Below are 8,294 nucleotides of genomic sequence, written 5' to 3'. Positions count from 1 at the left end.
TTCTACGCAATGTTTCCGATTTATAAAATACTAACTTGGCGGGAAAATGTGCGGTCCGCCACGCAAACTCTAACCCATGCGTACGCACTAAGCACAACGGGAGAGACGAGAAACTGCGACACCGTTGGCAGAAGGAAGAATGGAGAGAAATATGTGGAAATAATACCATAAATAAAATGTTACCTCTCATTTATCATATATGAATTCATTTTCACAAATTGATTAAAGCCAATCTTAAAATAATTTAACGAACGCCTGTTTGAGACTCCTCAGTGCACACAAAAACATAACTTGGAGAAATAAATAAATACGGATATGTTATTTAAAACCACCTCGAATATGTTGTGTTAATGTTATGACATGTTTTCTCATAATGATGCGGTAAGCAGGAGGACAGAATTACGTCTAAACTGACGCCGTTTTGCATTTCTATAGGTTGTAGATACGAGCATGGTTTTATATACTATCACGTTTAATTGTGTTTTATGCATAGACTGTATATATAAATGGACGTAGGGTCCGTGACGTCACCCATAGGATTCTGCAGAGTTGCCGTGAAGCCCTTAGTAGGTGGAGTCGGCCACTAACGGCTCGACAGTGACGTCAGAGTCTAACTCCCGCCTGCTCCAAATAAGGGCAAAGAGGCGGTGCTGAGGCGGAGCCGAGGCGGGACAGGGCGGGACCTGCTGCCACCGAGCGTGATGTTCCAGACCTAGCTCAGGCTAAGAAGCTAAGCTAACATGCTCTATTCAGTATTAAGCTAACAACCTATGCTAACAACCCAGTTTGCGGTCACTGCTCCTCGTTCCCGGCATATTCTGAAGGTAAGATACCCTGTAACTTTACAAAACTTATCCTTTTGATTTAAATGTTCTTGAACCTACACTATACAATTGTTTTTTAAGTGCTTCACCGTTTTTCAAATATAAATGTCATTTGTAACTAAACTTTGTAAACTAGCAGAGATATGGCCAGTGTTGCGTGAATTAAATGTGATTAATGAAATATGACTGTAGAAAAAGAAAGGTGCTTTTATATTGATTAAACCATTTTTATTTATTTCAGCTCTCTTGTTACTTTTAACCATACAGGTGTGATGTCATAGTTATTTTGTATGTTACTGTCAAAGGAACAAAATGAGCAACCCGTTATACTTAATTTGATATTCCTCATTATCTGAAGCATTTGTTACTCTCATTTATTTTCCTCCCATAGTGACTGTATGGATAATCGGAGACAGCTATCTCCGGCGTGGAGCCCAGAGAGCTACAGAGACCATCGGCAGCAACCTTGGCCTCGACCTGAGGGTGTGCTGGTTCGGTTGGGGTGGACTGCGCTGGAGAGGTGTCCTCCCTTTCTTTTCCTACTCCCTGCGAGGAAGAGCAGTCCCGGATGTCCTCCTCATCCACTGTGGCGGCAATGACTTGGGGGATGTGCCCAGTGTTCAGTTGCTGAACCAGATGAAGGAGGACCTGCACCAGCTTCACCATCGGCACCCTGGCTTAAAGATCATGCTCTCCCAGAGGCGCCGGTGGAGGGCTGGTGCAAATCCTGTCAAAATGGACAAGGCCCGGAAGTTTGTTAACAGTGTTATGGCTACTTTTGTTCATAGCCAAATGGTGCCATTGTTGACCACTCCAACATGAGACATGACAGTCCTGGGCTGTTTTTGCGAGATGGAGTTCATTTCACCCCTTGGGGAAATGATATTTTTTTAAAGTCACTAGCCACTTGACTGAAAGACCACCTCCAAAGACTGTGAACTGCTAAAATGTCAGTATCACTGTTTTTGGATTTGGCCTTTAGAGTATGTATTCTAAGGCCCTTGCTAAGCCCAGACTGTCATGGCTAATGTTGAGTTAGATATTACATCTGTAGCCATAACACTGTTAACATGGCTGCTCTTCCTCTTCCCCACATCCCACCCCCCCCCCCCCTCTTACCCCCATTGGACTCTGCAGCTCTCCAGGCCCATGCTGAGCATGGCTGTCTGTCAAACCTTTTATTTTGTATTTGTTATGATGTTTTTTGTTATTTTATTTGTTAAAATAATTATGTATTTATGTAAATATTGAAAATAAATTACATTCATATTTTCCCTTCTTTTGTCTACTGCTTACTGAACATGTTAGCTATCACATCCAAATGGGACTATCAAATGAAAGGATAAGCTTACCATACAATACAGAAAACATTACACATTAAGGCTCAAATCTTTTCCCAAGCCGGAGCAGTCTGAAAAGAGTCCCAAGTTTAAAAACACAAAATCTTGACAATGAATACTAAGCTGTCATTTATCAGTGACAATGCAAACAACAGGAAGGTCTCCCCTAGTCCCATGTATTTTGGCATCAATGTCATAAGCATACCATAGAATGTAATTATGAAGTGCAATACCCACAATCCCTACAGGGTCGCAACGTCACAGAAGATAATACCTTTGAGAGATAGTTTCTAAATTGTTCAGCATGCAGATAAATATTTGTTTTACAATAGAAACATTTTTCTCCATAAATGTTCCCACATGTTGTGAGCATCAACTTTACATCTTTTGTCAACAAATAAAAAACATCTTAATTTCCTTTAGGACAACATTTTGTTTATAACACCACTACATTAACAATAAGCATAGGAACATGATAAATGTCAACATTTACGATTGTGCTTTTACTCTTTATGTAATCAGATCTATTTACATTGAAAATGTGATAAAGCCACATTGAAAGTTACATCTTGCATTTTATGAAAAGTAAAGGTTTCGAATCATTGTATGACTTAAGTACACGAGAAAATAAATTAAAGATGTGCAACACCTGTATCAGTAATTCAAATGATATAACTTATGTACAGGGTTGGGAGGGCTACTTGCCAAAAACACAACCAGTAACTTCATGTGAGTATCAAGATATAAAAGTAATGTAACGTGATAACTTTATTTTTGTTTTGGATTACCTCAATATCAAATGCAATGCAAATAAACACAGTAGAAGAAATATGAATATGATGTGTTTACTGAAATGTATAATATAATACATAAAGCAGATTCAGGCAGTAGGTACAGATTCACAATGAAAGTATTATCCTCCAGAACATACGGCTTCCAGAGAAGAGATACCATTTGATCATTTTACAACAAACACTATATGCTCTTTTTAGGTTTTGAATAAGATTGTAATCCTGAGTTTCCCTATTATTAAAAAAAGTAAAACTAATCCGATTACATCTCTTCCTATGTAACTAAGGATTACACTTCCCTTTTTCTCTATACGATCTTGATTCGTGTTAGATGTAATCCATTACTATCTAAGCCAATACAAGTCATCACTTTTGGAAAATTGTCTCAAGTTATAAATGATGCCTTCAATGTCTTTCACGTGGAGAAGACATCCCATTGGCCGAGGCGTTGCAACTTCCCTCAAGCGTCCTACATGAAAGAAAGATCACATGTTAGAAATGTGTGCACAAACTATTCAGTATGACCCGTCTTAGTTTAAAGCCCAAGTGTGAGAGTGAACAGAGGCGGAGTCTGTTTGTTGGCTGCTGCTACCCAAACCAACATCCTCCTCACAAGCATTGGCTGTTGGAACGTCATTACGCTCCACATGTGGAACAACCAAGGCTTCTTCAGGTGTGCCTTGTATCATAATGATATTGCTCTGATCAGCAGCAAGACTGTTTTCACCACTACCATGGTCTACATCTGCAACCTCCTCCTCCTTGCTATTAACAGTCGAACTAGGACTGTCACTGACCTCGTCATTGCTACTCACCCTGCTTTTCCTTCTAGGCTGGTGTTCTTTGCCATTGGTGAAATAGAAAATGGTGGGCACTGCAGTGTTTTTCAGGCATCTCCTTCCTTAATAAAAATAATAAACAAAAACACATAAAATAACTTTTTGAGGTCTGTAGATATTCAACTTTCTTTTGAATAATGTTGTTTTAAATGTAAGAGTGCATTATAAAAGACAATAGAGGGCCAACATGTTAACTATGCAGTTAATCTATTCAACAATTACGTGTTTCCAAGATTCAGATTCAAAGGATTTATGTCATAGCACATAGGCTACAGTGTAGGAATGGCAATGAAAATCATCTGTCCCGAGCTCCTCCAACAATGCAACATAGTTATATAAGACATAAAACAATAAAAGAAATTCAAAATTAAATTAAGAATAATAAATTAGTGCAGGCAGAAATCTATATACACATAAATATAATAAGACATATGCAAGAACAGAATGTAAAGATAAATATTGTATAGTAAAATTAAATTCAATCATTTTTTTTTTACAGTGATAGCTGTTAAGATAAATAAGTTATAAGATGACAACAGATGAATGAATGTTGCTATTAAAATAATGTAAAAAAAGGTAATATAATTCTTCTGTTTTTAACATAGAGTATGTGGGGGGAAATGGCAATTCTCTATCTATGATAAAGAGTCTTTGCATAAATTGAAGAGAAATGTGATGGTTTGCAAAAAAAAAATCGATTTCTATGTTTCTTTACTTAACTGGCAAAATCTTAATTTGGCCTTTAATCAAAAGAACATTACTCATCACTGATGTGCAAGCTGTGCCATAACAATTATTTAGCATTGTATAATGTATAACATGTATTTAATTAGTATCAACAATTTACACTCACAAATGGAACCAAGTTATTATTATTTTAAAAAAGGATCTGTACCCATGAGTCCGTGCTGAAGGGATGACTCTCAAAGTGTGCACTGCGCAGGCGAGAAGAAACGTTGGGGGTCCATGTATTCCTCCGGATGTTCAGCACCCACTGGTCCAGCCTGTCTGGATCACCTCAAGGAAACCTTTATTCAAAAATACATGAAAACCGACCCAAAGACAACAGGAGGGTTAATGCCATATTCACTTAATAACGCATGAACAACTTTTACAGATATTTCTATATAGTCTGTGTTGGTAAATGTAATCTAGGTTGCACATTTCCTGCTGAAATACATGCATGGGCCTACCAAGTTACTGCGTGGCACTTTGGTTTTGATAAAACAGTGTAGTTCCACTATATAAACGTTACATTCATAATCAAACGAGATAATATGCAAGATAAATAGCTATTTGTTGTTATTCTTAATGCTTGTCATTCACACGTTAAGAAAATAAAATTAGTACCGATACATAGCAGAACAATTGTGGCGATGTTCAGCTTAATAAGCCTTGTTAAACATCATTTCTGTAGCTATAGCAGGCTGCAGGCGAACCAAGTCCGCGTTTTGCTGCATTCCTTGATCTCCAGTTATAACGCCGGGCTCCGCCGCTGGCCGAAGCTAACGGAGCCGCAAAGGGCTAGCTACGGCTCCGGTTAGCTTCAGCGGCGGTCTCCGGCGGCCACCACTGGGATAATTGGGTCCCCTTTTAACATTTGCTCCCATTTAGCATTATGGGCGTCATAGCCATAGACTATAAAAGTCTTACCCAAGGCTGAATCATAAACTAAACTGTATATATATATATATACACACACATGTATAAAGGGTTACGTCCTTAGCTGGCTAATAAGCTACATAACAAGCTAAGCTAACAAGCACACAAACACCTGCTAACGGAGTTAACATGTATAATATTATCATTTTACTCACCGAAAAAAGCTGAGAGTAGACTTCTTGGAAGTTCTGTTAGTACATTCAAGCGCACAGCACGACATCTTAATTGTCTGGTATATCACCACGAACACGGCTAAAGCTAAAGGGTCAAGTACAGTACTATGACTAACTAACGTTGTAGCCTACACTCTAAGAAAAATCTGTAAAATTACGGCCAATGTGGTGTAACATTTTACTGTTTAAGTACTGTAATCGACTTTTACATTACTTTTTCCGTTGAAAACAGTGTTGCCAGGTCTGCTTATTATAAGTTTCCCCCAAGATTTTATTTGAAAATAGCAGATCTACAAGCTCACAACCATATTTATATATTTATATAAACAGTCCATGCTCACAATGCATCGCGTTGAGGCACGTTGTGATCTGCTATTTTCTAATAGTTGCTGTATAGGTTTAAAGTGCTCATGTGGCCCACTTCACTTCTTTTGGGCTTTTTTTTCCTTGACCTTGTGTCCCTCACAGAATCTGGCAACACTGGTTGCGCATTGCATTGTGGGTGCTTTTGCCCGGTAAAAAATATCTGTGGTGGCCGCCATTACAGGAATCCGTCCGCACTGAAAGTCTGCTCGGTAGGTTGGTTCATTGTGTTTAATTTGGGAATGGAACCTCATTTCTTAATCAAAAAGGATATTTGTGGTAAACATAAAGTTTGTGTTAATGTTAAATATTTGTTTTATTACGTGGACGTCTGGCAGGTAACTCTCTTCTAACTGCACTGTAAGACCAAGAAGTACAAGCTTCTTGAAGAATATGGGTTGTTTTAACCCAAAGATTTATAAAAGTTATTTCACCGCAAATTTTCTGATGACTATGAACTGATTTGTAATATTGTGCATACAGTATTATTCCACTTTGGGTCATATTGGGGATTTTACTCAAATGTTTTACTGAATCTCTCTAACTTCATCACGTATGTGCTCCGCCCCCGACGTGTCTCACTGCTGTTCATTTGAGTCCGCCATTATAGCTCCTCGGATGAAATCACTCAAACTTCCAGAAGTTTGTCCACCGTGCTCTCGAGTCTCACTGCCGGAATTTGACCGCGCTACTCTGGTAAGTTACCTCTTGCCTTTGCACAGTATTTAAATGATTTGTTATTCATTTCTGCATCTAATGCACTTTGTGTCGCATGGTGTGTTAGTTTGATTTGAGCTCTTGTTAGCTAGCCTAGATTTAATATCTGCCTCACTTGAAAAATGATTTAAACCTGTAAGACAGTATTTTATATTGCTTTAAGTTATATCTCAAAGTGGAACGTTTGTGTTGCAAAAGTTCTCTGGAAAATTCGAACCGCAAATGGCGGGAGTTTTTTTTCTTTTTTGTTCTCTGATCATTTTGTGAAAACTTTGCAACCCAGCTAACCTTCAATTTGTTTTTCTCTTTAGGCTGAAACTGAAGCAACTGGCAGATAAAGGGCGTCTTCAACCTGGTAAGCCTTGCAGTGGAGAAACTATAACGCGCGTGGGGGAGGCACGGGGGGTGCATGCTAGTGTGTGTTAAGATGAGAGATAAAAACCATCCCTTGATTGCAAAGTTAATGCAGACTACCTTTGCCCTGCAGCGCAATGAGATAATCAATGATGAGCTACCTGTTGGAGAGACCCTGGAACGCTGGCCTGCCTTGACAATGGAATCACAGGTGAAAATATTTTGGATATTACAACTATATAATAATTTTGTGTGCCTTTGTCACTAATAGCTTGGCATGTTTACTCAGATTTAGCATGTTATGTTTCTGTTTATCTCAGCTGCCTTCAGTCCACATATAAATTGTACTCTGAATTAAATAGTCATTTTATATGTTGGCAGAGTTTCACAGGATAACGAACCTCAACCTGAAGAACCACTTTTACGCGGAGTTGGATCGGCATGCTGTTGAGCTTGTACAGGAAGAAGGCGGCACGCAAAGACGAAGTGTCTGAAGTTCAGCTCTTCACCGCCTATGACCTCCAGGTGAGTCGGTTAAGCCTCTTGGTGTTTTATTATCATACTAGAGTGGAGTTTTCTGTGTGTGTGTTGGGGGGCGGGGGGGCAGCCTGATAGGGTTAGATTTATTATTAAGATACTTGTGTTTGGGGAGGGAACAGCAGTGTTAATGTTATTGCACCTTGTTGCTGTGCTAATGAGATACAGGTGGGATCGCAGATGCCGCAATTGCTTCAAAATGGTCATCTCTGCAGTCGTGGAAGAGCCCTTGTGATATAAATGGTTGTGTGGCTATGCTGTTTAGCATCCAAAGTAAAACAAAGATATGTTTTCACACTCAAGGATCAAGGTGACGTCCATAGCCGACGTGCTGCTCTCCTCCCTGCCTGGATTTCTGCACGAGGATGACTCCAGGGTTCTGAGGCTGTGGCATGTAAGTAAGGGATAATGTGCTGCGACGCGGTCATTATGGGGAAAAGAACACCGACAGGCTGATCAGGAGCCCGACGCGAAGCGGAGGGATCTAGATCGGCATGAAGGTGTTCTTTTCCCCATAATGACCAAGTCGCTGCACATTATCCCGCTTATTACATGGCCACATTCTCAACAAAGTAACGTTATGACTCCCAATATTAATTGAAATGCTTTTATGGATTTAGAAAATGATTTTATTGATTTAAAAAATAGTTGTATGTATTGATTTAAATTGACATGCATCCGCGAAGAAAAATAG

The 8,294-nt window shown here is 39.2% G+C and overlaps 1 long non-coding RNA gene across 2 annotated transcripts; it reads left to right on the top strand.

Moving 5' to 3' along the window:
* The first annotated feature begins 6,002 nt into the window (after positions 1-6,002).
* LOC117451644 (uncharacterized) lies at positions 6,003-7,984 on the top strand. Of its 2 annotated transcripts, XR_004552689.2 has the most exons (6): positions 6,003-6,204; positions 6,603-6,688; positions 7,021-7,064; positions 7,197-7,274; positions 7,445-7,588; positions 7,904-7,984. It is a non-coding gene; the product is annotated as an uncharacterized lncRNA (long non-coding RNA). The 2 variants fall into 2 exon arrangements; XR_004552688.2 differs by lacking the exon at positions 6,003-6,204 and having other exon boundaries at positions 6,215-6,688.
* The last annotated feature ends 310 nt before the right edge of the window (positions 7,985-8,294 follow it).

This window comes from Pseudochaenichthys georgianus, chromosome 8 (genome assembly GCF_902827115.2).
Source record: "Pseudochaenichthys georgianus chromosome 8, fPseGeo1.2, whole genome shotgun sequence".
Taxonomy (NCBI): domain Eukaryota; kingdom Metazoa; phylum Chordata; class Actinopteri; order Perciformes; family Channichthyidae; genus Pseudochaenichthys; species Pseudochaenichthys georgianus.
This window is presented reverse-complemented; position numbering and strand designations above follow the sequence as displayed.